The sequence below is a fragment of the Sarcophilus harrisii genome, chromosome X (genome assembly GCF_902635505.1).
Source record: "Sarcophilus harrisii chromosome X, mSarHar1.11, whole genome shotgun sequence".
NCBI lineage: Eukaryota > Metazoa > Chordata > Mammalia > Dasyuromorphia > Dasyuridae > Sarcophilus > Sarcophilus harrisii.
The window spans coordinates 61436967-61457564 of record NC_045432.1 but is presented as its reverse complement, the minus strand read 5'-3'; the positions used below and the strand labels follow the sequence as shown (position 1 = coordinate 61457564).

Here is a 20598-nt window from a genome sequence, read left to right as displayed (position 1 = left end):
TATTCAGAGAACATTGATCATCACCAGCTCTGGTCTCAAAACTATCCCTGCTTCCATTAAGCAGCATCGTGGCAGACAGGACAGAGTAGACAGACCTCGAGTCAAGAAGATCTGAGTTCAAATATGGCCCAAGAAACTAGTTTCAGGAACTTGGATGACTCTCTAATGAAGCTCAAAGAGATATCTTAAAAATGAATATAACAATGGGAGAACTTTGGTGACCATTTCCTTGGTATGCCCCTAATGAGCTTGCCTGGAAAGCAGTATGAAAACCTTTACTCCACTGGCAAAGGCCAGAATATTGTCTCCCTACCATAATGAAACACCGGCAAAAGATTTCAAAAGAAGACTTTATAAACCAAAAGCCGGGAAATCATGATTGTTATGACTCCAGAAGCCATATGTTGACAACATGAAAAATAAAACCTGCTTATTAGCTGTTCTGCACCATTCAGAATCTTATCCCACCCCCAAAAAAATGCTTTCTCCAGCATTATCCTCCATGAAGTGTGTGTACATGTGTTTATGATATATAAATACATGTACGCGTGTATAATTCTTTTAAAAACCGATGTTAAATGGTTTGCCATCACGCTGAAACAAGTACTCACAAACACAGATGTAAAAATGCTTAGCAATCTTATTGCTATCAAATGAAACCTTAATGGGCTCACAAAGAACTTTCCAGACTTCCACCAAAGGGAAAAAAGCAAACAAAACAGTTCAAACCTTAAGTTCATTTTTAATACTATTTTCTCACACATTGTGTGGCTGAAATCAAGTGACGAAGGCTGGCTGGAGTAGAAACATGGACGTATTTTTTTTGGACAGATTTTATTTTTAACTTTTTATTGACAGAACCCATACCTGGGTAATTTTTTATAACATTATCCCTTGCATTCACTTATGTTCCAACTTTTCCCTTCCCTCCCTCCACCCCCTCCCCTAGATGGCAAGAAGTCTTATACATGTTAAATATGTTATAGTATATCCTAGATACAATCTATGTGTGCAGAACCGAACAGTTCTCTTGTTGCACGGGAAGAATTGGATTCAGAAGGTAAAAATAACCTGGGAAGAAAAACTAAAACACAAACAGTTTACATTCATTTCCCAGTGTTCTTTCTCTGGATGCAGCTGCTTCTGTCCATCCTTGATCAATTGGAACTGAGTTAGATCTTCTCTTTGTAGAAGAAATCCACTTCCATCAGAATACATCCTCACCCAGTATCATTGTTGAAGTATATAATGATCTCCTGGTTCTGCTCATTTCACTCAGCATCAGTTCGTGTAAGTCTCTCCAAGCCTCTCTGTATTCATCCTGCTGGTCATTTTTTACAGAACAATAATATTCCATAACATTCATATACCGCAGTTTACCCAACCATTCTCCAATTGATGGGCATCCACTCAGTTTCCAGTTTCTAGCCACTACAAACAGGGCCGCCACAAACATTTTGGCACATACAGGTCCCTTTCCCTTCTTTAGTATCTCTTTGGGGTATAAGCCCAGTAGTAGCACTGCTGGATCAAAGGGTATGCACAGTTTGATAACTTTTTGAGCATAGTTCCAAATTGCTCTCCAGAATGATTGGCTCAGTTCACAACTCCACCAACAATGAATTAGTGTTCCAGTTTTCCGGCATCCCCCTATTCATTATCTTTTCCAGTCATCTTAGCCAATCTGACAGGTGTGTAGTGGTATCTCAGAGTTGTCTTAATTTGTATTTTTCTGATCAATAGTGATTTGGAAGACTTTCATATGAATAGAAATAGTTTCAATTTCATCATCTAAAAATTGTTGGACAGATTTTTAAGCTGTGTTACAAGGAATTATGAACCTGTAAGAAAGTTTGAGGACTTAGTTTACCAAGTGGAAAACTGCACACACACACACACACATAAAATAAAAAAGGATGCATGGATGGATATATAGATAAATAAAATAAACAAATGAAATGGAAAAATATGTCCTTTAAAGAGTTTCTAAGTTTCCCAAGCGGCCTGCAATTTATGATCCTCAAAGTGAAATTTTATTGTCCTTTCCAATTTCAGCAATTACATACCTCCCATGTTACCATCAACTATCAACTGTGAATACCAAGTATAATCAGAAAGAATCAACCAAGCAAGAAATGCATGAGCTTTCTGAGGACTTACTAAAGAGTTAAAGAAAAAGGTACTTCAGTAATTCACACAATTGAAGGAAGACCTACTCTACACTTTGACCCAGTCACTGAGAGAATAAACAGGTTTTGTCAACCATTTTTGAAAATGCTTATAAACACTGCTTTAAGTCTTTTTTTCTGCTATCCCCATTTGCAGATGATAATGGGCCAATTGCTTCCAACTTCAGAATCTTTCTAGACCTTCACAGTACAAAGTCATGATCATTCAAGAAACTGGCCTACCAGTTTATGAGAAAATATGATGAAAAATGCCTTCTGTTTAGACCAGGGGTTATTAGCCTGGGGTTTTCCCTGGAGATCCATGAATAGACTTCAGAAAGTCTGTGAACTTAGATGGGGAAAAAATTCTTTCTGTACTTCACTGTATTATATCTTATGCATTTAAAAGTGTGATTCTGAGAAGGGGTCCATAGGCTTTACTCATCACACACACACACACACACACACACACACAAAACCTCTGGTCTAAACTATAGATGGCTTGTCCATTGAGTTAGTCTATTAATACACAGATCTGCGATGGAGTGTGTAGATAAGACAGTGAATTTAACCTTGGATCAAATAGGAGAAAGGAAGTAGACTCAAGCACATCTGGGAAATTGTATAGATCTTTTAGTATTCATAAGTTGCTTCCTGATGCAAAGACCTACTTCTTTTTGTTTATTTTCAACATGAATGTTCACTCAGCAATAGCACAGGCTATAACAAGTTTACCCTTCAGGTAGTCAAAGCTTGTAAATGTACAAAGTTGAGTTGCATGGTGGGCTTGAGGAGGCTGCAACATTTTTCTAATGATGAGTAACACACAAGGAATGGCAAAAAGGGCACAAGATTTGAAATCTCTCATCCCAAACAGAAAAGAGGTGGTCTGAGCATGTGGCAAGAGCAAGGGATGGATCTAGGGGAAGGGGTAGAGGGAAGAAGGGGAAAAGTTGGAACATAAGTTTTTGCAAGGGGCAATGTTGAAAAATTACCCATGCATATGTTTTGTCAATAAAAAGCTGTAATTTAAAAAAGAGCAAGGGATGGAGATCCAAGTGGCCCATTGAGATCCTCTATATGAAAAGGACTTAGAGCTAGGATTCTTAAGTTGATGTCAGTGGTTTCGATAGCTGTGTAAAGAGAACTTGTTATCTTAATGTCTATCAAAATTTTATTCTGAGGTTTCATGCGCAGCCAAAGGAATTAATGATACCAAAAAGGTGCATTCCAGACCCAGAGGAAAGCATCTGGCATATTCCAGGGCTACTCTGTATTCTGAATCTATTCTGAATCTGACTCTGAAAGAATATGTGCTAGGATCACATAAGATAACAAAGTAAAGATGAGCTGGAATCTGAACCTATGGGGAGAAGCTGACATTGACAAAAATCACAAGTCCGTTTTGTTGCAATCTTTACAAAGTATTAAGACATTGGAGTTGATAGAGACAATAATTATCTAATTTGGCATGGTTCAATATGATTGATTTGATCTTAGAAAGAGATATTTTGGGCCAGAACTTGAAACAAGGTACTAAGTACAACTGATGGAAACGATGCTTTTGTTCACACCTTTAGAGAGCTCATAAGTATCTAAGTACTCAATGGAGTTCACACGTTTGGGAGAGTTAAGGTTTAGTATAAGATATCCGAATTCACACCTCCCTTAGGGCCAGAGAGCACTCTGGGAGATAACCCAGAATCCCTCTCCCTCCAGAAGGCGGAGTTAACCTTTGGGAGATCACATATATAGAGGAAGCTCTTAGAGCTTGGGGGAGTTTTTCTTGAGAGAGTTTACTTGGGGGCATTCCCAGGAGTCAGAGAGGAGCACTCTGGGAGAAAGCCCACAAGCCCTATCTTCGAGGCAAGAGAGATTCATCGTATCTTCTACCTTGGTGCTGGCTGGAGGCTGAAGAAAGCAGAGGCAGAAGCCAAGGACAAAGCTGCAAGAGCTCAAGCAGAGAAATAGGTCTCTGAGCTAACCAGGATATATTGAAGGACACAATAAAAGTTCAGATCTTTTATCAGCTGGCTGCGATTTTGGAGTAATTATTTATTTATTTTATTATTTATTTCAACCTTAGGGCTGCCTCCAGAAAACCTCTCCGAGAAAGCTGCTTTCTCAGAGAGAATTTTTATATTTTAAAGAAGAAGATCACCACACGTTTAACTACTGAACAAAGATATATGTGCTTAGTATGTTCAATTCTAATTAACTAGAATACTATTAAATAATAATAATTAATTAGTTAAATTAATTACAATAATTAAATAGTTACATTAAATAATAATGTAACAAGAAAGAAAAAAGATGATCATGACTTGTTATATAAACTAAAATTAGAAATTAATAAAAAACTGAAAGCAATGTTCTTCTTGCCTCCAGAGATTAAACACAATTCTGACTGTACTGTCCTCAAGATTTCCTTCCACCTTCTCCTTTATCTCAGGCCAAACAGTCTCCTATGACCTGCTGCCCTCTCTTTTCCTCTCTGTAATCTTTCCAACTTCTACCTAATATTTCTTCTCCAACATTTGGAATTTCTCTTCTTCCTCTATTTCTGTACCTCTTCTCTTTTTATATCATCAATAAGAAACAAATTGGGCCTATACATGTAGCTCCAATGTCAAATAGGCCAAGCCCATACTGGACTGCCAGATTTAGTTATCAACTAAACTAATATTTTATATGATGTTTTTTACGCCACATGCTAGAGACTATGAAATACTCCAAAATTTCTTCACTCATCTGGGCTGTTAGTGCTGAGTGGTTGGTTTCTGGGTTTGCTTTTTTTGTTTTTTGGTTTTTTTTAAAGATCTGGCCCCCATGTAGAGCTACAAAAGTGCCATCTCTCATGTATGTTTTTTATTGTTTCAGGTGAATTTCTCTTACTCACTCCCTTCCTTTAAAGGCCAGGCTTAGCTTCCTTGTCAAAATCACTGAGATCAGATATTCTCTTCTTAAGATTGAAGGACCAGAGATCACTCGTTAACCAACTTAGGATCCCACAATCTGCAAAGTCTACACATTGGTCACTATCCTTTTCTTCCCACCTCCTGTCAATCTCTCCAGGTAGTCAATTTCTCCACAGACAGTATTAGGAATGACCCCCTCTCCTCGTGTGGATTTGATATTCTCCTGAAGCTGCTTTTTCCCAAAAGTTTGGACAGTTTGCAAGAGTACATTATGTATATATAGCAAAGGGAACTTGAACTCTTCGCCCCAGAAAACTTTACTGTTTCCTTTATATAGATAAGCTGAGGCAGCAGCGGGAGCTGGCATTGGGGGTTTTAAGATTTGGGGATAGATTTTTCAGTCATAGATATATCACTGAACCTACGCTTTTACTAAATAAAAAGTTAAAGAAAAAGCAAGAAAACATTTGTAGTGGTGATAATATAGTTTGCTTTTAGGGTGATGGCCTACTAGAAATTGAAGCAATGTTTAAAATCTGATAGTGAAGCCATTTCTGGCTATTTATCTTCTCAGCTCATCTCAAATGAACATGATTTGCTTTGGGTATACTCTGTGTAGTAGTAGTAATCATTTGTAAGAATATCACAAATTATGTATTTGGAGTTATTTTTTTCTTTTGTTTCCCATTTAAAGTTTTGAGTAATTTTTTTGAAAAAGGTTTTGTTGTTGCATATACCTTATACTGTTACTCATTTTAGAAATTAAAAAATTACACTGATAAGATTTTTTAAATCACAGTATATTCTGTTACCTAAAATTTTTTTTCAATTTATTGTGTAACAGCTCCCAATTTGAATGTAGATTCACAACTACAATCCAACATTCCCTAGTTTTTTGGCTACTTCTAAGCTGTAGAGACTAACAGCAACCACTAAAACTATCAATCAAACATACAAGTGTAAAAGATCCTAAAGACATGCACTGCATGTAGACTGGAGAGGAATTCTGGAGCTCTCAAGGGTCACTGGTAGCAATCTTATTCAGTATCATGAAGAGGTTAGTAAAGACGGGTTACTGGCTGTTGAGGATAGAAAACTGTCTGGGCTAGTGAATTTTATCCATAAGACACCTGGCTTAGCCTGGGGGTACAGGTTCTGGGCACTCAACAGAATTCTAGAACAGAACACTCAGGACAGAACTCAGAACCATGATGGGCCTAGGAGTCTGTCGGTGACACAAGGGGATGGAGATTCAGCATGGTGCAAGTTCCCTTACAATTTACCAAAGATTTTTTTCTTTAAAAAAAAATCCCTCTGGAATTAGAAGAGTCCTGTTACTCATCAACAGTGATCATTGCTGGTAGCTTTTCTTGGGCTACCCTGTCCTCTCTTCAAACTTATCTTTCTCCAAATATCACCTCACTCTCCCCTGAGAATTCAGCATTCATTCCACACTTTTCCCATGACAAAACAGATTGATCCAAACGGTGTCCACTGGGCAAACCTCTACAAGTCTCAGGCTTGCTGCTTAAATCATCCTTCATTTCAGAAGCAATGCAACTATTTCATTTTGTCAAAACTCCACTACTTACTGTGTACAAGATACCATGCCAGGTACTCAGGAAACCTTCAGACAGATAGAACAGACTTACGTTAACATGTGAAAGGTAACTTGATATCTAGGCCGGCCTGATTTTGTTGGGTGGAAAAATGCGGGGTGTGATTGCCACTTGCCTTTGTGATGCTGGTGCTGGTGCTGGTGCTGGTGCTGCTGGTGCTACTGGTGCTGCTACTGCTGCTGGTGGTGCTGGTGCTGGTGCTGCTGGTGCTGGTGCTGGTGCTGGAGCTGGTGCTGGAGCTGGTGCTGGAGCTGGTGCTGGAGCTGGTGGTGCTTCTGCTGCTGCTGCTGCTGCTGCTGCTGCTGCTGCTACTTTTCAGCAGCTACACCTACTAAGCAGCAGAATTGCTGAAAGCAACTGCTAATGGGCAGGTAAAAATTTGCCCCCCCCCTCCCCAGATCTTTTCAGGCCTCCTCCCTGCCCTCTTCTCCCAGGCTGCTCATTAACCCATTAGCAGCTGCTTCAGCAGGAGGCTGGGGGCAGTCTAGATGCCAGGCCATGGAAACTACTCACTCCCCCCCCTTCCCCCCCGTTAGCCTACCTGTTTAGGAGTCATCCCCAATTTGGTGAAAGATTTCCTTGAATCTTAAAAGGCCAACTTCCAAGCTGCAAGGAATGATAGCCCATTCATCATCTGCATGTAAATAGATGCTGCTAAAGCACTTGATTACTACTTGGTATCTTATCCAAACTCAACAACACCCCTAATAAACACTAGGGGAGCATTTTGCTTAGCAAAAAAAAAAAAAAAAAAAAAAAAAAAAAGTCTTTAAGATGGGGAAATGACTTGTGCAGGATCACAGAGACCCAACGGGGGAAGGATTTGAACTCAGATTTTCTTGACTTGGGCTTCAGCCATCTCTGCACTTTGTGCTTTCTCTCTCAGGATCACCATGTAACTTGTGGGCAAAGGAAACAAAGTGCTAACAGGAAGATTTAAGACTGGGTAGATGTGTGGGATCATGGCATCATTTAAGTGTCCCCACTTCCTCTGAGCGGTTTGTCCCATTCTGCACACTCCTAACTTGGTTTGGATTTTTAAATTTAACTTCAATCTTGAATCTTCCATATGTTAATGAATATACTGTCAAAAAAGTTCCAAGCAACACCAGGGATTCCAGGGTCTTTGCTGGGATTCATGTACATGTTATTCAGGTACAATGCTAGAGTGAGCCTACATGTCACCTTGTATTTCCCATCACTTAAAGATGAGCTCAACAACAGGGGCCTTCTAGTCCTGTGTTTCCCAGCTCCAGATATGAGAGATGATTTTTTTCAGTATTTTAAATTTTCAAGCATAAGAAGATTACATGTGTGCCTTAGAACTTGTAGGAGAGCAATAAGACCAGCCCCACCCCCCCAAAAAAACCTCCATTAAATAGGTACTTGGTAATGCATAACACAGTAAAAGGAGAGGAGAGTGTAAAGGCAGAGGATGGAAGACGTGAATTCAGTGTTGGGTCATAATAGACAGCTGAGGGGCAGCTCGGTAGCTCAGTGGATAGAGGACCACCCCTGAAGTCAGGAGGACTCGAGTTCAAATTTGGCTTCAGACACTTAACACTCCCTAGCTGTGTGATCCTGGCAAGTCACTTAACCCCAATTGCCTCAGCAAAAAAAAAAATAGACAGCTGAATTTGATTCAATGGAGCCAAAGCAAGAGGATGTTCCAAATCAGATAATGGAGAGAAGAGAATAGATATGAACACAGATACTGCAATGACTGAGACTTGTGAAAAGTGGTGAGGAGATCAGAATGCCCCAAGTAGAAGGGCACTTTCTCAGACCCCATATCTGAACAAGAATCCCTACCACGATATTCTCAATACAGCCAGCCAGCCTTTTTTTTTTGAAGACTCCCAGTGAATTAAAACCTACTATTTCAAAAAGTATATCAATCTTCTTTGGAAAGGCTCCACATCTCACATCAATTCAAAATATGCGGCTATCCAACTTCTATCCATTAGCTCCTTGGGGTCTAAATAGATCAAGTTGAATTCCATTTTTACATACCAGTCCTTACAGGCTTCTGGCATGCCCCACTATGAGCAGTCTCTCCATAAGGACAAACAAATCCAATTCCTGGAACATATACAGCCTCATAGAACAAGAACTAGGGCCCTTTCACTATCCTGGTTGTCTTTCTATGGATCCCTGCCGCTATAGATGTCCTTAATGAACATAAAAATACAGATAGGTTCAGACCACAACTGATCTGTCTATCTCTAGTATTGCACAGTCTCTCAAAGAAGCCTAATATTGCATTTAACTTTCTTGTTGTGATATCACACCCAACATTGACTCACATTGACTTTGCCGTCAACCAACCAAACTGACAAATATTTTATCTGCTGGGCTGCTTTGACAGGTAGTGAATTTCCATTCATCAGGAATCCTCATGTATCTGTTTCTCACAAACATCTTCAAGCAAGGATTGGATTGCCATTTCTTGGGTATGCTGTAGAGGATATCCTTGTACATGTCACAGTTAGCCTCCATGCCCTTGGAGGTCCCTTCCAATTTGGAGATCCTATAACTAGCACAACGATGTTACTGACAGTAATGGACACTTTGGGAAAAGAAGCTGCTATGGAATTTGACAGTTTTCTACATGGTAACTTTTACATCTCAGAATGTAAATTTTAAGGCATACAGATACAGGATATCCCAGAAGAAGCTAGAAAAGCAAAACAAGAAAGTAGTCATGGCTGGAGGAAGAAGGAAAGGATGAGAAGACCTACAGAGTAGTAAATTTTAGTAGTTTGGGGAATAGAGGTTAAAGGGAAGGAGTTGCTTGGGCCTGATTTTCTCTAGCTTGACAGTGAAGAAGAATAAAAAGGCATGAAAAAGATTCCCATTCAGAAGAATATGGAGCATAGGGAAAGAAATTTAAAAGCCATCTTCAACCATCCTTCCATCCATTTATCCAATTTAGCAAGCATTTACTAAAAAACCTACTATGTACCACCACCCTGTGCTAGGCACCTTGTAGCCACCTTTGGTCATTTATGCACTCTAGAGAAGGTGACATTTATCTTCAGGATCCTCCATATCCCTGCTTTCAAAGACTAGACCTATTTCCTTTAGCTGTCTAGGAAAGTGCCCAGTGCCCTGCTCTTGACCTCTGGCAGGCTATGACCCCAGTAAAGTGCTCCCTATATACGTGCCCTCCCAAAAACCTAAGGCACCTCCCATAATACCACAAGGCACTAAACAGACCTTCAGTGGAAGAATGATAAAATAATAATCTTTATCTTCAGATGCATTTTTTCATTTTTAAAATGATGAATTTCACTTTTGACTCGACTGGTTGTTTTTTTGTTGTTGTTGTTGTTGCAAGGCAGGGTTCAATTGGGGGAGCAGGCAAAGTTTCCAGAAATCACTAATATAAAATCAAAAGACAGCAATAAAATCTGTTAATATATATGTATTTCTTTCTCCTTTGCTTTTGTGCCCCATATGTCTGGTAACATAGGAAGTGCTCTGTGCAATGTGTAGTCAATAAAATATTTTTCCTTACAAAATGTTTGATCAAAACTGTGCATCCCTTTTGATGCAACAATGTTTCTACTGGGCTTATCCCAAAGAGATCTTAAAGGAGGGAAAGGGACCCACGGGCGCAAAAATGTCTGTGGCAGCCCTTTTTGTGTTGGCAAGAAACTGGAAACTGAGTGGATGCCCATCAGTTGGAGAATGGCTGAATAAGTTATGGTATATAAATGTTATGGAATATTATTGTTCTGTAAGAAATGACCAGCAGGATGAATACAGAGAGGCCTGGAGAGACTTACATGAGCTGATGCTGAGTGAAGTGAGCAGAACCAGGAGATCATTGAACAAGGCAACTGCATGATTATACAATGACCAATTGTGATGGACGTGGCTCTTTCCAACAATGAGATGATTGAGTCCAGTTCTAATGATCTTGTGATGAAGAGAGCCACCTGCACCCAGAGAGAGAACTGTGGGGACTGAGTGTAGACCACAACATAGTATTTTCACTCCTTTTGTTGTTGTTTGCTTGCATTTTATTTTCTTTCTCATTTTCTTTCCTTTTTGATCTGATTCTTCTTGTGCACCAAGAGAATTGTGTAAATATATTTACACATACTGGATTTAACATGTATTTTAACATGGATAACCTATATTCGCTTGCTTGCCATTTAGGGGAGCGGTGGGGGGAAGGAGGGGAAAATCTGAAATACAAGGCTATGCAAGGGTCTATGGTGAAAAATTATCCGTGCATATGTTTTGAAAATAAAAAGCTTTAAAAAAAACAAGTTTGATCAATTCATTATCGTAAAATAACAAGACTTTACTTTTTGAACAAACTTACAGACACTGAAAGAAGTGTTGTTGTTCCAAGCAGCTGACTCAAGAGGCCCTTTACCTATTCCCCCAATGTGCTTGTGGTCACCACCATCTAAGCTGTTCCAGGAGCCACACAAACTTTGATTTCATACTAACACCCTATTTTTTAACCCCAAATAGTATCCCTATCACCTTATTCACCAGTTGGAACAACTTTTAGATCTTTACAAAAGGAAATTCATTTCAAGGAGAGGATGGTTTGACCCCAGTGGAGACATGCATTCATTCAAAAAGAATTTAGTAGGTATCTCCTTAGATAGCAGGCTCTGCACGATGGCTAGAAGATGGAAAGACCAAAAGCCAACCTCCTCTGCCCTCACAGACAAACTGTGGGACTGAGTGGGGGTAGAGCTCATCAGGAATCAATATATCAAGTAATCCACCAAGAAAATAGCTCCAGAACTCAGATCACTAGGTAGGGGAAAAAGAGAGGAAGTCCAGCCTTGCCTCAAACAACTCCCTCTCAAGAGGCCTGGCTGAGGCCCCTTGGACCCACCCTGATGGTAGCAGACCTTTAAAGGCCAAAGAGGGAAGGCTAAAGATCCCTTTGTATTAATGAGCTGCTAGAAAATTCAATTTCCACCTTCAGAGGACAAAGTGCTTCCCTCCTCCCCTTCAAATATAGTAAGTGCATAAAAAGAAGACAAAAACAGAAAATAGCACCAATATCCCAACCTGGTCATAAAATTAAATGACATCAAATCCTGGTACTAAATGGGGATTCTTTAACATAGTTCCTCTTAACCTTTCGTGTTCTATCTCACTCCCAAATTTCTCACTTCATTCAGAACATCAAGAAAGAGCTAATTCACATCAGCCCTAAATCATCTATCCATCCACCCATTCCCCCCTAACCCCACCCTCCATTCAGAGGGAACCAACTAAGTGAATTATTTAATGCACCAAGTTGCATCAGGCAAGAGTCTACCCTCCTCTGTCAAAATAGCTTATTGTAATCACAGAAGCACATATTAATATAACCATATCAGATCAGAGGACCAACCATCTCTCATGGGAATGGAGATATGGAAGGAAGGAATGCACCTGGAAGAGACTATCCAAGACACTGTTTAAAATGCTCAGGAGTTATATGGGCCAACTTTCTCAAGGTAATAAGTACATAGCTTCAAGGCTGAGTCTGCATCTCACATGACCTGAGTGTTGCAGTCACTCCAGATAAAATGCCTTTTCTGTTTGGTTGCTTATTTCTGCCAAAGCTCCCCTTTTTTTGAAGGGAGGAGTCATCAAAAGAGTAAAGCCCCAAGGTCACCTGTCAATAACAGAACAAACCCTCAGTAAATCAGAGTGCTTCACAAATAAATTCCTCATCAGTAATTAAAACCAGGCCTCTCTGGCTCTGTGTTATCAGCTCATCAAATTCATTGCTCATCTAGAATAACAGATCCCCATCTGCAGTCATTACAGGCCGCCAGATAAATCAATCCTCTCAATGATGCTTTGAGCCATCTCTGCTCCCTTTTAACCAGCCCGATATTTATTTCCCCCTGACACTTCTGACATTCTATTTACTGTAGGCAAATGGAACTCATACGGCCCCTTGTAATGGCTTTACCAAATCCCATTGTGGGGCATATCTTAGAAGACTGATGGTAGCAATAAACAAGGTTTTATGGGGTAAGTGTGAGCTTCCAACTTTTTTTCCTGAGAATTTGACTTCTGCAGTGAAGAAGGTTTATTACATTTGATTGCAGGTGGAAGACTAGGAGCCATTTAAAACCTTGCTAACTAAAAGTCAGCAAAAAAAAAAAACCCAAAAAATCCACATACACACACAACTTTTGAGCTGATGTCAGTGGTTCTGTTCCTTTATTTTGTTTTAATTTAAGCCAGTAGCAAGTAATCTCAGAGAGAACTTCACAACCTGGAGAGCACACAGTCTGGCAACAAAGAGAGCACCTTTGGGTCTCTGATCTACTGAGAGGTTTATCCTAGGGAAATTTTCTGAGTGTTCTTAAAAGGCTACAAGTCTCGCTCAGAAAAAAAATGAAGAGACACAGAATATAAAGACAGACACATAGATAATAATAGCGAAGTACTTTATGAAGAAACTCACTTGATTCCTAATTCTTGGAGAGTTACCTGAGAAACTCAAGTTCTGACTTGCCATGAATCACATAGAGAGAAGTAAAGGTCAATTTCAGACTCGATTCTTCCTAAGTCCAAGTCACCTCTCAACTGCAGACCCGCCATTGACAAGTCTTTACATCAATCATTGCTGAATTCATTTTGCCTTAAAGGGACACCCAAAACACGCAATAGAAAGAAAAAGAGATAAAAACAAGAAGCAGCTATGAGCAAATCCTGAAGCAAAGGAAAGTCCATTCTCTATAAAAAGAGATGCTAGAGTTCTGTGCCCAGGGAATTCCCCCTATCTGTGACTTCAAGAAAATGCAGAAAGTGCTTGGACCAGAGTTTCTCAGCTACTGTCAAAATGAGGATTTCACAATCAGCAGAATGATTTCAGAAAGGCCTGGAGAAACTTATAAGAACTGATGCTGAGTGAAGTGAGGAGAACCAAGAGAACAATGTACACAGCAACAACAAGACTATATGATGATCAACTGTGATGGGCTTGACTCTTTTCAACAATGAGGTGATTCAGGCCAATTCCAATCCATTTGTGATGTAGAGGGCTGTCTGTATCCAGAGAGAGGACTGGGGACTGAGTGTGGATCACAACATAGTATTTTCACCTTTTTTGTTTTCTTCCTCCTGTTTTTCCTTTTGGATCTGGTTTTTCTAGTGCAGCATGGTAATCATGTGGAAGAATTGCACATGTTTAACATATACTGGGTTGCTTGCTGTCTTAGGGGAGGGAGTGAGGGAAAGGGAGGGAGAAGAGGTTTGAAACAAGGTTTTGCAGGGGTGAATGCTGAAAATTATCTATGTATGTATTTTGAAAATTAAAAAGCTAAAAAAAAAAATGGGGATTTCACTCCAGCCTTCTCATGACTCCAAAGACTGGCAGTCTCTGCACTGGCTCCACACTGCCTCTTAACCTCTTCCCAGTAACCAACACCATTGAGTCAACACACATATCACTTGGCCAAATGAGTTGCTCCAGATACAAATAGCCGACTACATCAATCGTTGTTGAACAAATTTGATGAGAGTAGCCATTGGGCAGAGCTCAAAAGTGATGTGCATTCAATTATTGCCACAGTGCTAGGGACCTTACCTTTGGCATCAGTTCAACTTATTTCTTCATGCCCATGAAGTACCACCACAATAACTAAGAGACATAATGTCAACTGTTTTTTTCCTCTCCCCCCCAATAAGAACAAAGTTGAAACACAGAAGTGCAGGCTGGGAATGATGAGCTCATCTTCTGAACACAAATTCCAAAATGACAGGATATAGTCTTTTTCCTTAATGAAAATTCTATATTTATCCTTCTATTGTTCCTGTATACTGATCCTACTGCTCTCAGAGGCTAAAGTTTGAATATATTGGATTTTGAAATAATAGTCTAAAGCACTGGGGTTGCTGGGCCATGAGACACAACTGGTGGGAGGGTTGGCCTCTCCCCGCCCCCCATTCCCAGGAAAGAAACCCACAGATCCGAGGCTGCAACTCAGAGGACGCCAGTGTTATCTGTACTGAAATGGAAATTATGGACGAGTCTTCTGAGAACTCCAGAGAACACAAACACTAAGGACATTCTGCCCCCTGAATAAAGAGTGAATCCCATAACCGTCTTTGTCTATGGAAGACACACAAATGCTGGTTCACTTTGGCCCTCATTCTGACACCACATGTTGGATTTTCTCCAAAACAGAACTTAATTTGGTGGAGCTTTCTAAGTGAAAGGAAATAAAACCCAAGACAAAATCAACCAAGAGCAGAGTTTTCTTATTCTGATTGGCTCCCAATCAGTTCACATGGGTCCCAATTTCTCTTTATGTACCATGAAAGGCATTATTTATGCAAGGGCTGATGGGGGCCCTTTCCCCTGACATTCTTTCCCAGTCCTTTCCACTGACTGGTTACGTGCAAATCAAGAGAATCCACTCTCCCAGCCCACCTTGTAGACAGGCTTGAAAGCAAACCTCTGGCTAGGCAAATGAGAGAGGCGCCTCTTTGGGGACACAACTCCCTGCTTCACTCTGCTCAAATGTAAAATGCAGCCTTTTTCCATCCTCACCTCTCCAGTATTCACAATGGAGTTAGCTGTGCCTGGCAGACTAAAGGGACTTCTGCACTGAATCCTCAAGTAATGACAGAGTCCCACTCAAGAAGGACTAGGAGCCCAAGGGAATGACTTGAGGATCAGCATGGGGTGCTAAGTCCTAAGGGGCTATTGCTGAGCTGGAGTTAAGAGCATACCAGATTCCCAGTTCAAGTTGAAGGTTTATAAAAGGGACCTGGGGGAAGGAAAAGGCAAGCAAGTATTCCATAACCTATAATACAATGAGGAGAGGGGAATCCAAATTATTGTGGTTGATTTTATTCATTTGATGCAACCAAGATGCAATCATAATATGGTGCTAGTAGTTGTTTTGCTCCTTCACATTTGAAAATCTCTAAAGGGGAAAGCAAAGCTTCATAACTCCTTCTATGATGTAGTTAAATATTATTAGCCATATTTTACAGAAGGTAAATTCAGGCACAGGGAATGCAAATTGACTGCTCCCAGTCACATGAGGAAGGCCAGAACAGACATCTTAACACAATCTCAGAGTCCTGATCCTCAAGTCTAGCCATGATCGAAGGAGCCAACACTGGTTTCCAGGCTTCCTTCCTGGAAAGTCGAATATCTTCCCAAATTCTCCTCTTCCCCTCATATGACATATGGCAAGATTTTGGAGACACAGTCTTTATTGTAGGAATTCACATTATTTCAGAGACCAGAATTCTTTTAGTGCACTGTGGCATTCTTCCCACATGATGAGATAACAGATGTAGATAGCATGTAAAGCAGTACAATTGTTAAGACCCAAGTAGAATGAACCTTGGGAAGGTGCTGCTTGCTGGAAGTCACTTCTTGACTTTTTATTTCCCTCCAACATTTATCTAGGCCCGCTACTTTGCATCCTCAGGTATCCGAATAGGTAAGACAGAGAAAGGAACCAATGGAAAGGGTTGGGATTTTAGGAATATTCAACTGGAGGGTGGATGAAGAAGAAGGGAATGAGAGTAAAATTAGGAAAGAGAAAGTCTAGAAGCAGGGAAACAAATCAGGAAGTTACTGCAGTGATCTACATGAAAGATGATGAAGGTATGAACTTGGGTGTCTATCAGTGAAGAGAAAGTGACAGATGCCAGATATGCTGCAGGGCTCTGACTGCTGGTACCAAACCGAACTCTGTTCAACAACAGGGAAGAAGGGATCCAGCCAGAAAGAAGCTTGGTTTGGACGTAGGTTGCTATGTACCTGGTGATCGCAGCCCAAGAGTCTTAGAGAATGAACTAGGTAACAGTTCCCTTGTCTCACCCCGATGGAATGGGATTTTCTCACCTATCAAATGAGTGTTGGATCAGATGGCCTCTAAAGCCCCTGTCCCACATGAGACTTGTCAGAAGAGAGGCAAAAACCCAGGGCAAAGCAGACTGGACTGGAAATAAGGAGAGAGCTCCTCACATCTACTAACTGTGTGACCACAGGGGACCAGCCTTGGTTTCCTCACAGGTAAAAAAACGGAGACAAGATTACCTCTAGTACTTACCTCACAGCATTCTTAAGACCCAATCGAGTTAATGGGCATTGAGTATTTTGCAAAGTTCCAAGCAGTATGCAAACATCAGCTATTAGTAAATGGTTCTGATTAAGTGCATTCTTCTCAGGCATTAATGTGGAATGTACTTGGGAATGCACTTTGGTCACTTGTGAGTAAATTCCATATAAATCAAACACGTGGACATTAAGTAGGTAGCTGTGATGCTCCCCCAGACTTCAATGGCCCACTTGCTTCAATTATGAAGCAGCCTCCAGGCTCTTAATTAGTCACTTACACAACACCTATAGTGATCAGGATCAGAATCAGAATACAGCTAAGCCCAAAGAAGAATCTACATTAAATGTTCTCATGCAAAAAAAAAAAAAAAAAAAAAGTAAAATAAAATAGCCAGAGATTAAGGGAATTGGGATGTTTTGAAGAAAAATTGACAGTGTTTAATTATACCTGACAAGTTAATACAGTCATAATATATGTAACTGAGGGGGCAAAACCACCATTAATCTACTAGTCAACTCAACCCTCATTAAAACAACTGAGTATGAGAAATAAATGCCAGTGTGAATTAGCAAAATGTTTAAATGATAGGTCATTTCCAACACGGGATTTATTACTTTAAAGTACCTACAGCAAGGCAGCTAGGTGTTGTCAAGCTAGGATTTCACTGGGCCTACTTCATGGTCCTCACCTGTGAACAAGATTGTGTTCCAAATGTTCACTTGGAGGATTTAGCACCTTGGCCCTCCTATGGTGAAAGCTCTTTGTCCATTGGAGTGTGCTCTACAAACGTAAGGCATCATTAGTGATGCAGAATCTGGAGTCAAAGAACCTAGGCTTCAATGGTAGTTCTGCCACTTAATACCACTATGATTTCAGACAAGTCACTTCACCTCTGGGCCTCAGTTTATTCATCTGTAAAATGAAGGGACTGAACTAAATGACCTCTAAGGTTCCTTATAAATCAAATATCCTATGAGCCTATGACGAGTCAAAAACATTTAGTACCTGGCACCATGCCTGGCACACAAGCAGGTATTTTTTCCATGCTTATTGGTTGCTATGAAGAAGTATCACTATGATGGAACTGGTCTTTAGTTTGTATTAACTGAAGTGGTTATAGAGTGAGAAAGACATTAAAAGTTCCAGTTCAAGCACCATCAGTAGCTGTCTGATCCTGGCCAAGTCCCTTAATTTCTTGATGCCTCAGTTTCCTCATCTGTAAAATGGGAATGATAAACCCCTCTCTCCCCCCATATGAAGCCTCAGAGAGTTGTTAGGAGGAAGGGGTCTTTATAGCTGTTACTGCTAGATGGTTAAATTCTACTCATAATTTGTCACAAGTCAAGATTATCTAAAGTTTGAGTGACCAGCCTACTTTTGTTGAGGTGGGACATTCACAGGTTCTGCAAAGCATACATGTTTTTGGACTTTTTAAATAGACTAATTCATTGTATTGATTTTTTTCTCCTTTTCCTTTTTATGGGAGGGAGGGTAGTATAAAAAATACTACTTGCTATATAGGATGTGTCCTTGGGAAAGGAGAGTAGAGCGAAATTAGGTAAAACTATGGATGATTATAAACAAAAGACATGGATAAAAACTCATTTTTATAAAATAAATTTGAGGAAACTGGATCAATGATTTCATCTGCATAAAGTACTCCAATATGGAAATTCCATCTACTTGAGCAGACTGACAACTAATCTGTAATTTACAGATTACATGAGTTACATGGGGTGCTGAAAGGTTAAGCCACTTACCAGTGTCACAAAGATACCATATATCAGAGAAGGGACTTAAACTTGGGTCTTCCCGACTCCAAGGCTTGGACTGTTTCAGCCACTATCCCATACTTAATCATATCCTAAAGTAAGAGCACAGTTTATTTAGGTTTCTCTCCCACATATTTCCTAACTTAGGCTGGCATAATACAGCCACATTAAGCAAAGAGAAGGTTGGGTGAGGGAGAGGCAGGTCCGAGTAGCAAGGAGACATACAGAAAAAGCTGACAGCTCCACTGGCTTGGGAATAATCAACAGTTCCTTGTACCAAATATCCTTCAAAAAGGAGGAATCCCACTGCCATGCTGCAGGAAGACCCATAATTCCAGTTGCTCCAGAATGGTAAACTTAATGCACATGGAGCCCTATGATGATGTGGTACTAATATTCTAAGGGAAAAAGAAGGGACAAATGTCCCTCAGAATCTTTATGTCTCTAGAGGACACTGAGAGGGTTAGATAAGAAGAACAAAAGGCTGGGGGGGGGGGCTTGTATTGAGGATTTAACAAAGGGAAAAAGAAGAAAAGATAAAAGGCACACACAAGTATAGAAAGGAAGAAGAAGGGCGCAGATTTTGCTATTTCTCAGGAGGAGAAAGATTCAAATGAACCTCACACTTCACTGAAGTAGACAAATGCACAATTTGGTGTAGAAATCTCAATATAGAAAAAAGTAGGGACTGGGGAAGAAGGTGATAAAAGAAAAATCAAGGGTATCAGGAAGGAAACAGTCACAAACAAAATGAACTTCCAGCTCTTAAAACAGGGATTCAAAGTGGGGAAAAATGGAAAAGAACTTGAATTGAAAGGGATGCCACCCTAGGTTGTCTCTTGTACAACTGGGGAATGGCTGAACAAACTGTTAGATAGAAAAGTGATGAAATATTATTGGGCCAAAAGCCAAAAAAAAAAAGGAGAAAAGTTAAGAGAATATTGGGTCATGTGAACTGACACAAAATGAAACTGAAGTGAGGAGAACCAAGAGAATACCCCATACGAGAACAGAAATATAAAGCAAAACAACTCTGAAAGACTGAAAGAGCTGGGATCACAGCAATGACAGCTCAAGAGGACCTGTGATAAAGCATGTTTACCTACTTCCAGGCAGAGGAAAAAGAGACACAAGGAGCAAGTGACATATATTTTGGGACAGGGCCACTGGTAAAATTTAATTTGCTCAACTATGCTCATTTGGTAAAAGTTTTTAACCAGGAGGGGAATGGGGAGATAAGGAGGTAGGGAGCTAGGAAAGGAAGAGGGGAAACTAATAATAGTGATTGCCCCTCAAAAAGGGCAATCGAGACTTTTTTTTTTTAAATGCACAGAAATTCAGAAGGAAGTACAAACAGGATAGTTTTGCAATTACCATGTAGAATTTATTAAGTGCCCTTTTTTAAGTCAAAACATATGAAATGGAATCCACAATTTCGCAATGAACTGCTGTGGGTGTGCAAATATCTTTTTGAGTGGGGGAGGATTAATTCAGAATTTTTTTCTAAATGTTAATCTCATCTAACTGCCACACTCCCTTTTCTTGCCTTGAATGCATAGCCCTGAATACCGAACCATCTTCAGAAAATTTACTGTGGGATGTTCTTTTGAGAGATTCGCTCTGCTCTTCACTGTAGCCTTGCACAAAGCAGTCCCACATGTGGAGTGTTTGCTTTCCCCCTACCTCTGGGTGGCCAAAGCCCCTTCCAAATTCACTGGCTAAAACAGGCTTCTCCCGATTCCCCCCATCATTGGTATTTCCCACTGAAACTACATATAAATTTGGCTCTGGTTTGTATTTCCTTATCTGAAGAGATAGTGCTTCTCTCCCTCTGCCTCAGGAGAAAATAAAGCTCTTTGAGGTAGGGGATTTGTTTCTTTCTTTTTTTTTTTTTTTTTTTTTGACTAGGTCTCTAAGAATCTACTGAGTGCTTGCTGAACTGAATTCCTCATGCTGAGAGAAATTCAAGTCCAGCCACACATGCATTTGGAATATTTTAAATCTGAGGGGAGGAAAACTGTCTACAAAGGTCATTAACTGTCTTCCTAGACAGT

General features: G+C 40.1%; 1 protein-coding gene across 3 annotated transcripts in view; it reads right to left on the bottom strand.

The window, feature by feature from the left end:
• DACH2 (dachshund family transcription factor 2) overlaps window positions 1–20598 on the bottom strand; it is a 426169-nt gene that overhangs the window by 380628 nt on the left and 24943 nt on the right. The window lies entirely within an intron of this gene.